This window comes from Scyliorhinus canicula, chromosome 1 (genome assembly GCF_902713615.1).
Source record: "Scyliorhinus canicula chromosome 1, sScyCan1.1, whole genome shotgun sequence".
Classification (NCBI taxonomy): Eukaryota; Metazoa; Chordata; class Chondrichthyes; order Carcharhiniformes; family Scyliorhinidae; genus Scyliorhinus; species Scyliorhinus canicula.
In genome coordinates this window covers 33,859,277-33,877,758 of record NC_052146.1, presented here as the reverse complement: position 1 = coordinate 33,877,758, position 18,482 = coordinate 33,859,277, and the positions used below count along the sequence as shown (strand labels likewise).

General features: G+C 44.3%; 1 long non-coding RNA gene across 1 annotated transcript in view; it reads right to left on the bottom strand.

Annotated features, from left to right (window-relative positions):
- Positions 1 to 18,482, bottom strand: part of LOC119977277 — a 167,744-nt gene that overhangs the window by 52,017 nt on the left and 97,245 nt on the right. Inside the window, exon 3 of the long non-coding RNA XR_005463151.1 lies at positions 10,093 to 10,180. This is a non-coding gene — a long non-coding RNA (uncharacterized LOC119977277). The remainder of the gene's footprint in view (positions 1 to 10,092; positions 10,181 to 18,482) is intronic.

The window sequence follows — 18,482 nt, the reverse complement described above, 5'->3', positions numbered from 1 at the left end:
TATTATTCTGTGAATCTGAGATGGTCTTCACAAGGTATGCCAAGAGATAATACAATACACCACAGGTTGCTCCCATGACCCCTTGAGCCTTCTGGAGTACGAGCTCCCTCATTGAGCAGTGGAGGTACATTAGCGGACTAGTTGACTCCATTCCTTAAAAGCCGGCTGATGTAGGAGCCATGCTAGAGAGTTGTCCCAATTGGGACTGGGACTGTTACTTGTGAATACTTTACTTTTGGTAATAAACCATTCTTTTGACTCACCTTCCCGGACTCCTCCTTGAGTATTAAAAGAACCAACAACACTAGAGAAAATTAATTTGGTTGCAAATCTGCTGGAGCTGATGGGTGGAAATTTAGTAATAGGAGTAAATTTATGTGAACGAAGATGTTGGATCTAGAAACACTCTTCTAAAAGTGAGAAAAGTTGATCACATTTTTCATTTGGACAGTTTAAGTAACTGTTCCCCGTGAGAAGCTGATCGGGAGTGTATCCATTTGTGAGGAAGATATTGCATGTGAGGTTTCTGGGTCATTTTTTTTACTTTGTCTGGTAATGATTGCTTTCAGGCCTGTGGATAGAACTGATCTTCTTCCATTTATACAGCCACCTCCTCTCTAGAATGCAATTAATATTTTGGCACTAAAAATGAACGGGAATAAATGAGCTAAAATAGCAGGATGACCCAGTGCTTAGCATTGGGGAATAGATAAAAGCTGAGAAAATGATGCCACGCAAAGAGCCATTACAATTTTTTGGGGGGAAATCCATTTTTTGTCAAAGAGTGGAATGCAGATTAGAAATCTAATGCCATATTTTTACGTCAGCTGAAAAAATAAGATCCTCTTGTTCTCTGTAAAAATACGGTTTCTCAGAGAAAGGGATATATGACATTTGAGGTTTTGAAGAGGGGCTCTGGTTTAAATTGATTAGTTCTTTTATCAAGTTGCTCGGCAATCTCCCTCACAGAGACATGAATGCGATTAAGCTCTTTAATAGCTACCTGACCCCTTCTTTTACTGGTCAAATTCATGTTGCCTGATGTGAAAATGGGTTCTTGCATTTTAAAAGCACTTTGGGATGAATTTTGCCATGAGGAGAACGACAGGAATGTGGAAAATATATTTGTCCTTTGAAGTTCTCTGCGTGAGTGAGATTCAATTATTCACATATTGGTGTATTAGTTGAGAATCAAAAATGTATTGAAAGAAAGAAACTAGGAATTTGAATTTACATAGTCTCTTTCATGTCCTCAGGACTTCCTGAAGTATTTTACAGGCAATGAATAAGTTTGAAGTTAATCACTAATGTAATATAGTATACACAGCAGCTAATTAATGATACTGACCAGATATTAGGTAATATTTATTGAGGGATCCATATTGGCCGGGACACTGGAGTTTCTCCAGTGTAGAGTGTAGCACAACCTCAGTAAATTGCTGGAGTGTCAGTCTGGATTTTTGTGCTCAAGTCCTGAATGGGACGTGAACCTTCAACTTTCCCTCATGGGGGAATATAGACCTGGGGGCACAATTTCAAGATAAGGGATCTCCCATTTAAAATACCGGGGCCCCGCAAGGCTGCGTGCTTAGCCCCCTACTATACTCCCGATACACACACGACTGTGTGGCAAAATCTGGCTCCAACTCAAAATACAACTTTGCTGATGACGCGACAGCAGTGTCGGATCTCAAACGATGAGTCAGAGTACAAGAGGGAGATAGAGAAACTAGTGGAGTGGTGTGATGACAACAATCTCTCCCGCACCTTCAGCAAAACTAAGGAGCTGGTCATTGACTTCAGGAAGCAAAATATTGCACACTCCCCTATCTGCATCAATGGTGCTGAGTTGGAGATGGTTGACACCTTCAAATTCCTAGGTGTGCACATCACTAACAATCTGTCCTGAGCCACCCACGTCAACCAAGAAAGCACAACAGCACCTATACTTCCTCAGGAAACTAAGGAAATTTGGCATGTCCACATTGACTCTGACCAATTTTTACAGCTGCACCACAGAAAGCATCCTATCCGGCTGCATCACAGCCTGGTATGGCAACTGCTCAGCCCAAGCCTGAAGAAACTGCAGAGAGTCGTGATTATAGCCCAGTCCATCACGCAAAACCGCCTCCCATCCTTTGACTCTGTCTACACCTCCCGCTATCTTGGGAAAGCGGGCAGCATAATCAAAGACCCCTCCCACCTGGGTTATTCTCTCTTCCAACCTCTTCCATCGGGTAGGAGGTACAAAAGTCTGAGAACACGCACGAACAGGTTCAAAAACAGCTTCTTCCCTGCTGTTACCAGACTCCTGAATGACCCTCTTATGGACTGAGCTGAACTCTTCACACATCTTCTCTACTGAGTGATACTGCACACTCCCCATGCTTCACCTGGCGTCTGTGTATTTATGTATGTCCTATGTTTTTTCATCTATTAAATAATGTGTCTGGACTGTACGCAGAACAGTACTTTTCACTGCACCTCGGTTCACGTGACAATAAATCAAATCAAAATCAAATTAAATCAAATCAGAAGGAGTTGAGGGGAATTTCTTCTCAGAGGGTTATTTGACTTTGGAATTCTCCCCCACAGTGAGCAGGAGAGGCTGAGTCATTGAATATATTCAAGGCTTAGACAGACAGAATTTTGATCAAGGGGTCAATGGATATTGGGGCAGAAAGGAAAATGGCATCAAGGGCAGAAAGGGGAGCATGAGGGCACGTCATAATGGAGGGGGAATCCCTCCTCGGAATGATCATGGCCCTTGCTGTGATCTTTTCCTCCTTTTGCTTCCTTGATTCGATCATTGCGAGGAGGCTCCATGGCCCCTCCTATCATGCTGCCAGGCTCTGTACAAGACAGGGAGTCAGTCAAATGCCGGGAAACTGCTGGTAGGTTGAGAAAATGGCCTCTGAGTGGAATCTTAATTGGCCCAATTGGCTGCCCATGTTCTTGGAGTGGGTTGCGATTCTCTTAGCAACCCACTCATTGGAATCTCATCAAGAGACAGGACAACGTCGAGGAGTTGTCCCAGTGTGTAACTATCTGAGTTTCCCAGCCAGCTTACCTGCAAATCCATTTCCACAGGGTTGGGAAGACACTGCCCAATGAGTTTAGCTGAACACAAAGGAAAGCTCTTTCTGCATTCATAGGCTCCCAGGACAGTTAAAGCACGGATTAGATGAAGATTGAAGTAAATTCTGCACTCACATTCTTATAGAGATGTGGTTAAAGGGAGATCAAATTCTAAAAGTCACAGAGGATTGGAAAAACTTTTTGAAAAATTTGTTTACGGGATGTGGGTGATGCTGGCAGATCCCACTGTGACTCTCTTAAGGACGTTAGTGAACCAGATGTTTTTTTAACGACAATCGACAATGGTTTCATGGTCATCATTCAACTTTTTTTTATCAGGGAGTCAATGGATATTGGGGCAGAAAGGAAAATGGCATTAAGGCCAAAAAGGGGAGCAAGAGAGCACGTCATAATGGAAGGAGAATCCCTCATAGGAATTATTATGGCCCTTGGCTGCATTTCTTTCCTACTTTTGATTCCTTCATTCGATCAATGACAGCAACAAGGCCAGTTCGCCACTGCCTCCCCAGTGCCAATATTGCCAATTTATTCAGAAAAGGAGGGAGACAAAAAACAAGTAATGATAGGTCAGTTAGCTTAACGTTAGCAGACCATTTAGAAACGCATAATATTATCAAGCAGAATCAGCATGGCTTCATGAAGAGGACAATCATGCATGGAAAATTTATTAGAATTCTTTAAGATAGTAATGAGCAGGGTAGATGAAGGGGCACCACTAGATGTTATATACTCGGATTTCCAAAAAGCATTCAATAACGTACCACACAAAAGGCTACTGGATAAGATAAGAACCCATGGTGTTGGGGGTAATATATTCGCATGGATGGAGGATTGGCTAACTGATAGATGACAGAAAATTGGGATAAGAGGAGCATGTTCAGGATGGAAACCTGTAACTAGTGGAGTGCCACTGGAACCCATCTGGGGCCACAATTATTCACAATATATATTAATGGCTTGGACGAGGGAAGTGACTGCATTATTGCCAAGTTTGAGGATGACTCAAAAATAGGTGGGAAGGCAAATTGTGAGGATGACAGAAAGAGTCTAGAAAGGGATACGGACAGGTTAGATGAGTTGGAAAAAACTTGGCAGATGGAATATAATGTTGGACAATGTGAAGTTATGCACTTTGGTATGAAGAATAAAGAAGCTAAATATTACATAAATGGAGGGATTTGGGGATCCTTGTACATAAATCACAAAAGGCTAGCATGGAAATTCAGCAGGTAATTGGGAAGGCAAATGGAAAGTTGGCCTTTATTTTGGAGGGAATGGGGTACAAAAACAGATAAGACCCTCTGACATTATGTAAGGAGACCACACTTGAAATGCAGTGAATAGTTTTGGTCCCCTTATCTAAGGAAAGATATACTGGCATTAGAGACAGTCCAGAGAAGGTTCATTAGGTTAATCCCCAGTTTGGAGGGATTTTCTTCTGAGGAGAGGTTGAGTAGATTGCCCTGTACACACTGGAGTATTGATGAATGAGAGATGACCTGATCGAGACATATAGGATTCTCAGGGGGCTTGACAGGGTGGATACTGAGAGCATGTTTCCTCTTGAGGGAAAGTCTAGGACCAGAGGGCACAATCTCAGAGTAAGGGGTTGTTTATTTAAGACAGAGATGAGGAGCAATTTCTTCTCTCAGAGGGTAGCGAATCTCTGGAATTCGTTACTTTAGAGGGCTGTCGAGGATGGTTCTTTAAGTATGCTCAAGGCTGGGATGGTCTGATTTTTAATCAGAAAGGGAATCAAGGGTTCTGGGGATAAGGCAGTGAAGTTGAACTGAGGATTATATCAGATCAGCCATGATCTCATTGAATGGCAGAGGAGACTCGAGGGGCCGAGTGGCCTACTTCTGCTATGTCTTATGGTCTTATGCTGTTTCTCTCTGTTTCTCCCTTATCTTCTCCTGTTTCATGCTTTCTCCCTCCTTACCTTTTCGCTCATGGGGTGTCAGTTCCCTCTTTGAGGGACCCATTATTTTACTTGTATCCTCTGAAAGGTTTCTGTACTCAATAAGTTTCTTCCATTTCACACCTCCACCTGCCAGATAGGGGCAACACAATGAATCCGAGTGAAGGACTCTAAGGAGCTGCTACAAATTGGAATGTACTTTTAATTTAAAAATAATTTGACTGAAACACTGGAGGAATTAAAGCAACTAACCGGAATTAGTAAAGTGCACCCAATAGATGAAAGAATAAATAATTGAACAATGTGTTGTTATTTATATGAGGTTTGATATAATTCTCCAGTAAAGCATTACCATGTAATAATTAAATGAGACTTCATTACTTGCTAATTAGAATGCATACAACACATGTCACTCCATTTCTAGACTGTGGTTTATCAGATTGGAGCAATTCTCTCAGTAACTGAGCAGGCAAAATGCACTTGGAATATCTAGAGGGTGTATGAAAATGTAGTTAGTTCACCATGTCTAGGCTCGAAAGTAACTTGCTGAGTCTCACCAGCACATTCCAAGTACGTGTCTGAGCTACTCTGCAAGTTTGCCGCTATTTAATGATAAGATTTTAGCTTCTTCCAATAGTTCTTTTTATCATTATCATTCCAGAGGGTGACATCCACACGCGAGTACATGCCCTGTATGATCTACACCTCAGCCTTATGAATTCCATGGGAAATTAAGTTCTGATGGGCACGCAATTCTTCCTTATCTTGCCAGTTTGCTTCCTGTACAGTATGTACAATTGCTATCATTTTTGAAATGAATAATGTTTATTTTCTAACAGGCTAAATTACTTGAGCGGTTTATTCAGAAAAAGCATTACATACAGAAACAAGGAGGAAAGGGAGATGTTAAGTAATCCAATGCAATATGTTATGGGCCAGGGCTTAGAGAACCCCAAAGTGTATCCTGGAGTTTACCTGACCTACAATTTTTAATAGATTGTGGTATGGGGAGCACACGGCTCACTCTACAGGTGTGGTACAGCAGAAATGGAAAAGTATTTTTTAAAGCAAAATAATGTTTATTCTATGAACTCAAGTTAACCTTTTTAAAACATACAGTGAACATCTTAGCAACCATTAATTCAAATACAACCCCCAAAGAATACAACACTACGTAATCCTTAAGCTGTCCTTTTAACATCCAGAAGACTTTAAAAAAACCTTTAAATAGAAGCACATCAGGTTAAAGTCAGCAGTTATTAGTTTTAAATCACCAAAGGATCAATTTACAGTCTTACAATACAGAGAGAGATTCATACACCTTCTGGCTGTGATTGCAGCTATCCAGCTCTGAAAGCGAAACTAAAACACACCCTGCAGCAAACACCCTAAAATGAAAGTATAAAGCTGACAGACAGCCCAGCTCCACTCACTCTCTGACATCACTGCAGTAATAAACACCCATTTTGTAAAGGTACTTTCACTACAGCTACTCTCACTACTATTTATATACACACCCATTTATAAACACCCATTTCTTAAAGGTACTCTCACATGACAAATGTAAATCAGGCAACAGTTTAAGATGTTTATCAAACAAATTAGACACTTAAGCCCCTCTGAATCCATCTTGAATTTTTGGTGGGAAATGAAGCAACTTTGTTACTCAGTGGAAAACAGAATGTGGATTTGTATATATTTCTATTTATGTCCAGAGTTTCAGTTTGATCCAAAAACGATTTTATTTTAGGTCGTTCTCAGCAAACTGGCCTGCTTAGATTATAAAACACTGCATTTCTGACACAGCAATGCAACAAAATCATGAGTGCAATCAGTTAAAGTTTCTGGGAAACTCATGCAACTAATTAAGAGACCCAGTGAAGATACAAGTTACTCCCCGGGTGCCCTTTAGTTAAGATGTACCCTTCATTTGGTGCAATGTTTAAAACCTTGCAAAAAAACCAAGAGAAATTCTGTTTAAAATTTACACTGATTACCTTTACTGACCCTTGTTATATTACTCTTTTGGTACTCTTTGAGCGTGGAAGTGCCAAACTACACTTGGATTGATTCAGCTTGAGACCATACTTGTATTTTTTTCAGTGTTCTATGTCCTCAGCCATCTGTTCCATAATGGGGTGGAAGATTTCAGACGCGGAGATTATCCCGAAAGGCATTCTGTTAAAGCAGAATCTCGCAAAAGGTGCATTGAAAGTGCATTCCTTTCTACTTGATTCATCCAATTGCATTTGCCAGAAACCTTGTGATGCGTACATTAGCTATCTTGCTAGTGATCTCTTCTCTTTTTGGAATGGGATAGTGTTCCCTTATGATATTCATCTTGAGATTCTTTGGGTCTATATATATTCTCAGATCACCAGAAGGTTCCTTCACGCAAACCATTGAACTGACCCAGTCAGTCGGTTCAGTGACTCTTGAAATTATTCCTTGTTGTTGTCGCCTTTCTAATTAAAGTTTTAATCTTTCTCTGAGTGGAGCAGGAATTCTCCTTGGAGGATGTACCACAGGTGTAGCATCCGTCCTTAACACAATTTTGTACTTGAATGGAAGAGTACCCATGCCTTTAAAGATGTCTGGATATTGGTTTAGTATACTATCATGCAGTATGGGTTGAGACGAAGTTACAGTATAAATTCGCTGTGTTAGGTGTAACTCCTTGCAGGCTTGAGCACCTAAGAGTGATGATTTATCTGACTTGACAATCTCAAATCTTAGTGAAGTCACAATATCATTGTTGGAAACTACCAAACAGCATGATCCAGTTAATAAGATTGAATTGCCATTGTACTCTTTTAATCTACAGGGTGCTGGAAGTATTTTAGGGGTTTGCTTAAGCTTTGTGAGATCAAGCTCTGTAAGCAAATTGGCAGAAGCACCTGTATCCAACTTGAATTTGATTGTTCAGTTGTTTACTTCAATACAGTGTTCCATTCTGTACCCAAATTAAGGAGTTGATTAATTTAAGGGGTGATGTTACTTCAGTGGTGTTATCAAATTTTTGTATGATTTCTACAAGGAAAGTGTTTTCCAAAGAGTAAACATCTGTATCTGTTAAGAAATTCTGTTCAAAATCTTCTTTCTTAGATTTTAGACTTTGTACATTTATCTGTATTGAATTGGAATTAGCAGATTTAAATGCGAGTGTGAATTTGCACTGAGCAGCAAAATGGTTTAGCTTGCCACATTGTGAGGATTGTTTTCCTCTGGCTGGGCATTATTTTTGAAATTGAGAGGTTCCACACCTTGAACATGTCATGACGTTGATGTCATTACGCATGACACGTCTTTGCATATGCGCAGATCAGCTTTCATCTGACTCGCATCTTTTGATGAAGTGCCATTGTGCAGGGTTAGAATGCACGCATGCAAGATGATTGCCTTCCGAAACATGCATCTTCTTCATCTACGACACTGCCTTAACACACTCTACCTCGTGGTTAATTGCTGCGCCCTTTTCACAGAGAAAACACTCTTGGTATTGATTTTCTGATTGCTGATGAACACGACACATTTCAATCGCATTTCCGAGAGTTAGATCGTTTTGCCGAAGCTTTCTAGGTCTCAGCTTTCCATAAGATATGCCAAAGACTATTTGGTCTCTAATCATGGAATCATTCAGTGTGGAGAAGGTACAGGATGGTGCTAGCAGTCTCAGATCAGTAACAAAGCAGTTAATTGATTCACCCTTGTTTTGCAGTCTCGTTAAAAATAAAATGCTCAAAGATTTCATAGTTTGGATTTCACAATGGTTGTCAAATTTTGCAAGAGTTACATCAAACTTTGTTTTGTCTTGATCCGCCGTGTACTGGAAAGAATTATAGATCTCAAAGGCATTTGGACCAGCCATAGTTAGCAGAAGAGCAATTTTACGAGCATTGGTAGCATTATTCATATCGTAAGCCTCTAAATAAATTTTGAATTGCTGCTTGAACAAACGCCAGTTTACATTTGGGTTACCGGTGATCCTTAGATGTTGAGGAGCTTGAGCTTTATCCATCGATCCTGGTTTCGTCGAAGTTCTGCAGTCTCAAGTTGGTGCTTCACAAATCAAAAAGCTTCTTAGTTTTTTTCTTTTTTCCCTAATTTTACTAAATTATGCCAGCTATTTTCTGTAGTCACAAACCTGGTACCATGTTATATTACTCTTTGGTAATATATCGTTCCTCTTTGCTTCGTAATCAAGAATGGTCTGATGGTGTGATTATAAAGAAACCACCAATTTCTAACTTTAAGCAAAACTGATTTATTGAATAATAATTGATTAATATTGAGTTTGCACACTCCACAGAACTATAACTAGTAATCAAGTAATCTATATTTAAGTAATAACTAAACTGCATGTGCTGCTTCTATCTAATCTTAACTATGCTGTGATCTATCATTCTCTCTGCTTATACTCTACTCACTAGTACCCAAGATTCCTTGAGTTCTTATATTTATAGTGAGAACTAATGGTGGCCTCTAGTGATTGTGTTACACTGAGATGTAATAATTAACCCTTTACTTATACGCCTATATACATATCATTACAACCCTTTTGAGTTGCACTGATGTGATGCTTGTGAGAATAAAGGAAACATTTTAATTTTAAGAGGAAAGTGCGGGATCATTTATTTTCTATGAACTATAATCACGTTTGGTTCCTACTATAGTGTAGTTCCCTCAACAAATTAACATGCTTGTCAAATTTAACTAACTAAGGGAGTCTGGTCAGAACATGCAGAAAATGGCTTCCTGTATAAACATGACTATCCTTGAAAGTGAACTGTGGTGTGCTTATTTCTATTTTTTTTACATTTCGCTGAAGTGGAAAATGTGAAATATTAGACCCACAGTACATTCCCTCACTGGAACAGTAATTGTTGCAGATTATTCCACGATTGTGCGATTATTCTGCTGGCAATTCTGCTTTTCTTCAGTATGCTGCCTCTGCAGACCTTTCTAAGGCTGTGGCTAGCAGTTATTTTATTTCTTCTTGTTTTGCTGCTTGCATTCTTTCCACCATTCTTTCCCCCACCTTATACTTTTCTTGCATGGCAAGATGGACTCACCGTTTCATGCTGTTCTGAGTCCGGCAAAATCATTGATAGAATTTTAACTCCAGTCTGGTCCAACAGATCATGACCAATCTTCAAGGGCCTATCAACACAATGTGACCCTGGTTAGTGTAAAATTCATGAGGGTTCTCTATGGGTCAGGCATGCGCCCTGACCTGAACGTGACTATGGCGAGGAAAATGAGTAGCAAGTGGACTGTGGTCATTGTGCTGCTTGCATTCCACCAGGAGTTCAAATCCCTTCACTTGTTATTTTATGTGTTGTGAGCGCATCCATTTTTCACTTAATTTAATTTGGTGTGTGAACACAATAAATCATACTTTAGTTGCCACCAATTGTTATAATTTGAACTTTCTCCAAATGGTTTTCTCTTGTTTTCATCTAAAAGACAGGTGCCTGAAACAAGCTTCAATTCCCATGATCTGAAACAAAAGGCGGGATTCTCCGACCCCCTGCCGGGTCGGAGAATCCCCGGGGGGGGGGCGGCGTGAATCCTGCCCCGCCACTTTGACGCCGGCTGCCGTATTCTCCGGCGCCGGTTTTCGGGCGGGGGCGGGGATCACGCCCGCCAGTCGGGGGCTATTGGCAGCAGCCCCCCCCCCCCCCCGCAATTCTCCGGGCTCCGATGGGCCGAGCGGCCGTCGGTTTCTGGCCAGTCCCGCCGGCGTGGATTGGACATGGCCCCACATGGCGGGACCTGGCTGGTAGGCCATTGGTGCGGTCCTCGGTGGGGGCGGGGCGGGGGGGAGATCCGGGGGGGGGGGGGGGGGGGGGTCCCCAAGGTGGCCTGGCCCATAATCAGGCCCACTGATCTGCGGGAGGGCCTGTGCCGTGGGGGCACTCCTTCCTTCTGCGCCGGCCAATGTAGGGCTCCGCTATGGCAGGCACGGAGGGCACACCACCCTGCGCATGTGCCAGAATTCGCCGGCCGACCTGCGCATGCGCAAAACCATGCCGGCGGTTCTGCACATGTGCTAATTCGCGCAGTCCCTTCGGAGCTGGCTGGCATGGCGCCAACCCCTCCGCCGCTGGCCTAGCCCCCGGAAGTGTGGAGAATTCCCCAACTTCCAGTTGGCCGATGCCGGTGTGGTTCGCGCCGTTCTTGGCGCTGGTGTCGGGCCAATTCGCTGATTGTGGTGAATCCCACCCATAATCTCTGGTATTGCGGGCCATGGGAAGAGTGCAGTTGGATGTTGAATGCAACTGCAATGTATTGACTTCATGATATAAAGTCCAGCTAGATCCACTAAATTAATTATTGACAACCCCAACACACACACAATGTGGTATGGTGGAAGTGCGCAAAGGTTGGATGATGCCAGTAGTTCTTAAAATGCGAAAGAAATATCAAAGTCAGTGATCACAAAGAGAATCCAATGAATCAGAGCAAACTTGTCTTGTCACTGAAATGTATTGACCATATTTTGCCATATAAATACCGTGGCTACAAGAGCAGGTCAGAGGTTGCAAACTCTGCAGTGAGTGAGTAACTCACCTCCTGATTTCCCAAAGCCTGTCCATTATCTGCAAGGCACAAGTCAAGAGTGTGATGGAATACTGTTCACTTACCTGGATGAGTGCAGCTCCGCCAACACTCAACAAGCTCAACACCATCCAGTACAAAGCAAGTGACTCGATTGGCACCCAATCCATCAGGTTCGATATTCAAAGAACACAGAACATAGAGTGCAGGAAGAGGCCATTCGTCCGATCAAGTCTGCACCGACACACTTAATCCCTCACTTCCATCCTATCCCCGTAACTCAATACCCCTCCTCACCTTTTTGGACACTAAAGGCAATTTAGCACTGGCCAATCCACCTAATCTGCATGTCTTTGGACTGAGGGAGGAAACCGGAGCACCCGGAGGAATCCCACACTGACACGGGAGAACGTGCAGACTCCACACAGACAGTGACCCAGCGGGGAATCGAACCTGCGATCGTGGCGCTGTGAAGCCACACTGCTAGCCACTTGTGCTACCGTGTTGCCCACTTCACTTCACCACTGACACATTGTGGCAGCAATGCGTGAAATACTGCAGCAGCTCACCAAGGCTCCTTCGACAGCACCTTGTAAACCCGCAACCTCTACCATCTGGAAGGGCAGCAGATGTTTGGGAACACCACCATTTGCAAGTTGCCCTCTATGCCACACATGATCCTGATTTGTGGATGATATTGCTACACCTTCACTGTCGCTGGGACAAAATACTGGAATCCCTTCCAGCACGGTGGGTGTACCATGGTTTAAGGAGGCTGCTCACCACCGCGTTCTCAAGTGCAATTAGGGATAAATGATGGCCTCATCATTGACATCAATGTCCAGTAAAAGAATTAATTTAAAAAGCACGTGTTGAGTTTAATGAATGCAGTCTGTATCCCTGGGCTTATTGGTTGCATGTCCTGCCAGGTGGTTTATTGAATATGAGCTCTATCCTGAACTTCATTGACTTTGGAGTCCATTTCCATTTATAGCCCACCCATGCCTGCCAAAGTACAATTTTCACCCTCTACCACAGTGGGATTCAAGCCAGGGACACTAGGGATTGCTCTAGGTTTGTGGTTTAACCAGTTCAGTGACGTAGCCACTAGGCTATAGGAGGAACCTGCTGTATAAAAGTATTTTCACCATCCTGGGCAGGAATCTGGTTAAGTGGCTTGTCTACCCATCATAGGACCATTCACTTCACAGGAATTAATGTCAAGTGTGTTTTGTATTGGCAAGGCAATCTGCTCGGCCTGGTTATCACCCAGGTGTGAAAGATGAAAACCTAACTCCATTTCTTGGCGATCATGGATTATGTGTTTTTTCCCTGGGGTTTACTGATTCTATGGCCTGGGGCTTATCAAACATACCGGTGTAATGCTTCCACCAGCATGGACAGCCTGCATGGAGTACTCGAGTATTTGATTACATGTCTACACAGTGGTAGTAATGTATTATAATCCTGTTGAAATCCATGGGCATGATTCAGTGACTGCGTTGCCCGGCATGGATCGGGGCACACCGGGTGAATAGTGGGAGAGGGCAAAATGAGATTTGCGCTGGGTGGAAACCATCATGCGATTCACCCAGCAGCTCCTGACAGCGAGTTTCAGATCAGGTCCGAAAATGGCAAGAATTGCATTAACCCTCATTTGCATTCATTTCACATTAACGAGATTGAAGTCGGATGCAGTGGCCTGCTGTGAATTACCCGACTACTCAGCGGGAAGTCACGCAGACATCACTTAGTACTCCTTTGCAAAAAATCTTTAAATATTGTGGAGACCCTCAACAGGGGCAACCACAGTGGCCCTGTTGTCTGTCCTACCAGTTTCTACCAGGACGGAGCCCTGCTGCAGCTTCTATCCTGAAATTCAATTTAATTCCTTTGACTGTGATCAGCCTTAGCTTTGGAGCTGAAGGTTATTTCAAATGAGGAATTAGCCTTGTTAGTTGTGAGAGCACTTCAAGCTCCTCAACTCTCAAGTGCCTTCTCGAGAACACACGTGCCATACCTCAGAGGATGATCAGTGCATTGCATGTCCAGCAAACTTTGATGCCTGAACAGTGTGCCTGAACTCTAGGAGCATCAGCAACATAGAGGCAGCTTCCAACAATCAAACACTAAAGAGCAGGGCTTCAGCACTGAGGATCCTCCCACAACCAGTACAGGCTTGGAGGGCCGAAGGGCTTGTTCCTGTGCTGTATTGTTCTTTGTTCTTTTGTTTTTAGAAAATATTTTATTGAAGCATTTGTCATTTTCACAGTTTACAGTTTAACACTTTAACATTCCTTGAACAACCACACGGGCCGACGCACGCTTTGCACCGTAAATTCATTGAAGCCTACTCGTGACAATAAGCGATTATTATTATTACTATTATTATTATTACAGAAGCAAAAGAAAAAGCAGAAGCAAAAGCAAGTAAGGGGGAAAGTGTAAGGCAGAGAAGCCATAGTCAAAAATCAAAAAGGGGGACAGTACAAAGTACAGTGACTGAGGGGAGCTCAGTGAATAGGCCCAGTAATACTAAAAGGAATAAAACTGGAAGTAAAAACATTAATGGTAAGGGATGCGGCAGGTTGTTACATGAAGATATGGGTTCAACGACGAGGAAAATGAGGAGAAAAGTTAAGAGGAAATATAACTTGGGAGAGGTTACTGATCGAGGTTTTAAGATTCAAAACAGAGGTAAAAAAGCCAACATGAGTATACTTCACCTGAATGCTCATAGTATTCGGAATAAGGTAAATGAGTTGATGGCGCAAATCATCGTGAATGACCATGATTTAGTTGCCATTACTGAAACATGGTTAAAGGATGGTCAAGATTGGGAGTTAAATATCCGAGGGTATCAAACTATTCGGAAGGACAGAGTGGATGGTAAGGGAGGTGGTGCAGCTCTGTTATTCAAGGATGACATCCGGGCAATAGTAAGGGATGACATCGGTGCTATGGTGGATAAGGTTGAATCCATTTGGGTGGAAATCAGGAATAGTAAGGCGAAAAAGTCACTGATAGGGGTAGTCTATAGGCCACCAAATAGTAACATTGTGGTGGGGCAGGCAAGAAACAAATAAATAACGGATGCATGTAGAAATGGTACAGCAGTTATCATGGGGGATTTTAATCTACATGTCGATTGGTTTAACCAGGTCGGTCAAGGCAACCTTGAGGAGGAGTTTATTGAATGTATCCGCGATAGTGTCCTAGAACAGTATGTAATGGAACCTACGAGGGAACAAGCGGTCCTAGATCTTGTCCTGTGTAATGAGACAGGATTGATTCATGATCTCATAGTTAGGGATCCTCTCGGAAGGAGCGATCACAATATGGTGGAATTTAAAATACAGATGGAGGGTGAGAAGGTAAAATCAAATACTCGTGTTTTGTGCTTAAACAAAGGACATTACAATGGGATGAGAGAAGAACTAGCTAAGGTAAACTGGGAGCAAAGACTTTATGGTGGAACAGTTGAGGAACAGTGGAGAACCTTCCAAGCAATTTTACACAGTGCTCAGCAAAGGTTTATACCAATAAAAAGGAAGGACGGTAGAAAGAGGGAAAATCGACCGTGGATATCTAAGGAAATAAGGGAGAGTATCAAATTCAAGGAAAAAGCATACAAAGTGGCAAAGATTAGTGGGAGAGTAGAGGACTGGGAAATCTTTAGGGGGCAACAGAAAGCTACTAAAAAAGCTATAAAGAAGAGTAAGATAGATTATGAGATTAAACTTGCTCAGAATATAAAAACAGACAGTAAAAGTTTCTACAAATATATAAAACAAAAAAGAGTGGCTAAGGTAAATATTGGTCCTTTAGAGGATGAGAAGGGAGTTTTAATAATGGGAGATGAGGAAATGGCTGAGGAACTGAACAGGTTTTTTCGGTCGGTCTTCACAGTGGAAGACACAAATAACATGCCAGTGACTGATAGAAATGAGGCTATGGCAGGTGAGGAGCTTGAGAGGATTGTTATCACTAAGGAGGTAGTGATGGGAAAGCTAATAGGCCTAAAGGTGGACAAGTCTCCTGGCCCTGATGGAATGCATCCCTGAGTGCTAAGAGAAATGGCTAGGGAAATTGCAAATGCACGAGTGATAATTTACCCAAATTCACTTGACTCTGGGGTGGTCCCGGCGGATTGGAAATTAGCAAATGTGACACCCCTGTTTAAAAAAGGAGGTAGGCAAAGAGCGGGTAATTATAGGCCAGTGAGCTTAACTTCGGTAGTAGGGAAGATGCTGGAATCTATCATCAAGGAAGAAATAGCAAGGCATCTGGAGAGAAATTGGCCCATTGGGCAGACGCAGCATGGGGTCATAAAGGGGGATCTTATAGAAATGTATAAAATTATGAAGGGAATAGATAGGATAGATGCGTGCAGGTTGTTTCCACTGGCAGGTGAAAGCAGAACTAGGGGGCATAGCCTCAAAATAAGGGGAAATAGATTTAGGACTGAGTTTAGGAGAAACTTCTTCCCCCAAAGTGTTGTGAATCTATGGAATTCCTTGCCCAGTGAAGCAGTAGAGGCTCCTTCATTCAATGTTTTTAAGATAAAGATAGATAGTTTTTTGAAGAATAAAGGGATTAAGGGTTATGGTGTTCGAGCCGGAAAGTGGAGCTGAGTCCACAAAAGATCAGCCATGATCTCTTTGAATGGCGGAGCAGGCTCGAGGGGCCAGATGGCCTACTCCTAGTTCTTATGCAGCGTATGCACCTATCCTCCACTTCCTCAAAGAACCTGCTCATCCGGGCTACCATCATGTGGGCCCTATGAACCACTGGATCAGGCTAAGTCTGGCACAAGGCGAGGATGAATTAACTCTCTTCAAAGTCTTTTCCCATATTTCGATTTCCAGCTCCCCTTCCAACTCTTGCCCCCACTTCATCTTCACCTCTCCGAGAGGGACTCCTTCCCACTCCATCAACTCCTTATACATCTCCGAGACTCTCCCCTCCCCAACCCCCGATTTTGACATCACCTTATCATGAGTCCCCTCAGGGGGAGGTGTCATGCCCATTCTGTGTTTCTCCCCCGTTTTAACCACTACCACTTGGGCTCTCCAGGGGCTATTGCTGGCCTCGATAATACCCTCCCGAAGCAGCCGCTGGACCTCGGACCTGATGAAGGCCTTGTCCTGGGTGCTGTACCGTCTTGCTCCTGGTGGCAATGGGTTTGCAATCCAAAGTTAGATTGGCAAAGAGGGAGGGGGAGGTCAACCTTGAGGGTCGCGAGGCCGCAAACGGTGAGTGGAGGTAGGGGCCCGTCGAATTTGAGGGTGAGGCTCTGGAGATTGCACTGGAAATCCAGGCTGAGTAGTAGGGCAGCGCAGAGGTTGGGGAGGACGTAGAGATGGAAACCGGTGAATTCTACGCCTTGGACAGCGAGAGTGACCATGCAGAACCCTCGGATTGAGACAGAGTGGGATCCGGAGGCCAGGGAGATCCGTTGATTGGTGGGGTGAACTGTGAGGGAGCAGCGCCTTACCGTATTCGGGTGTGTGAAGCTTTCGGTGCTCCCGGAGTCCAGCAGGCAAGAGGTCACATGGCCGTTGATTTTCACCGTTGTCGAAGCGGTGGCCAGGTTGTGTGGACGAGACTGGTCCAGCGTCATCGAGGCGAGCTGCGGGTGGTCGTCAGAGGTTTCGGATGGAGAGCGTCGGCAACCCAGATCGTGGGATGCAGTTGGCGTTCCAGCCCCATGGGGAAGACAAGATGGAGGCTTCCAGAGGTTCTGTGGGGAACAAAATGACGGTGCCCATGGGGCACACATTGCGGGGGTGGGACAAGATGGTGGTGCCCATGGGACGCACGTTAGTGGCACTGGACAAGATGTCGGCGCCCATGGGCTGCACGTTGGTGGCGCTGGACAAGATGGCGGCACCCTCTGGCCGCACGTGGCCCCGGGAGGAGAAGATGGTAGCACCCATTGTGCATTTAGCAGGGGTGGAGGGGGCGATAGAGGCGACTGCGCGGGCCTGGCACACTGCTGCGAAGTGGCCCTTTTTGCCCTTTTTGCTGCAGGACTTGCAAGTGGTGGCAGCGCGGGCTTGGCAGCGGGGGTGCTTCTGTTGGCCGCAGAAGTAGCAGCGGGGACCTCCGGGGTGCGCGGATTGGCATGTGGCACAGGTGTATTGGCTAGGCTGGGCCCCAGCTGGGGGGGTCGTTTGCGGGGTGCAGGAGGGATCTGACGGGTGGGCCGCGCGGCGAGTGGGGTAGGCCTGAACATTACGGGATGCGGCCGTCATGGAGAGCGCTAAAGTTTTGGTCTCCGCCAGGTCGAGCGTGGCCCCTTCCAGCAGTCGTTTTCGGATGGGGTCCGATGCAATCCCCGTTATGAACGCATCGCACATGAGGAGATTGGAATGGTCGGTGGCTGTAACGGCTGACAGTCACAGTCCCGGACAAGTGGGAATAGGGCCCGCCAGAAGTCTTTGATGGACTCACCAGGGAGTTGAGAGCGAGTGGCGAGTACGTGCCTGGCGAAGATCGTGTTTGCTTTCTGCGCGTAGTTTTCTTTTAGGAGTGCCACGGCTTCCATGTAATTCGGGGCGTCCTGGATCAACGGGAACATGCTTGAGCTCAACCTGGATTACAAGACCTGTATCTTCTGAGCCTCCGTCGGCGTGGGGATCGCTGCATTGATGTAAGCCTCGAAACAAGCTAGCCAGTGATCAAAGTCCTTTCTGGCGTCAGGCGAGCGTGGATCCAGCTTCAGGCGATCTGGTTTGATTCTGATGTCCATGTTGTTGAAAATCTGACTGCAATAAATTGATGCACGATCAATTGCACAAAGGCTCAGATTGGGTACAACTGTGGCTTTATTGCAGTCAGATGCGTGGCCCCCTACTTTGCTTCTGTGGACTAGCCCTCCCAGCTAGCCTGTCAGCTC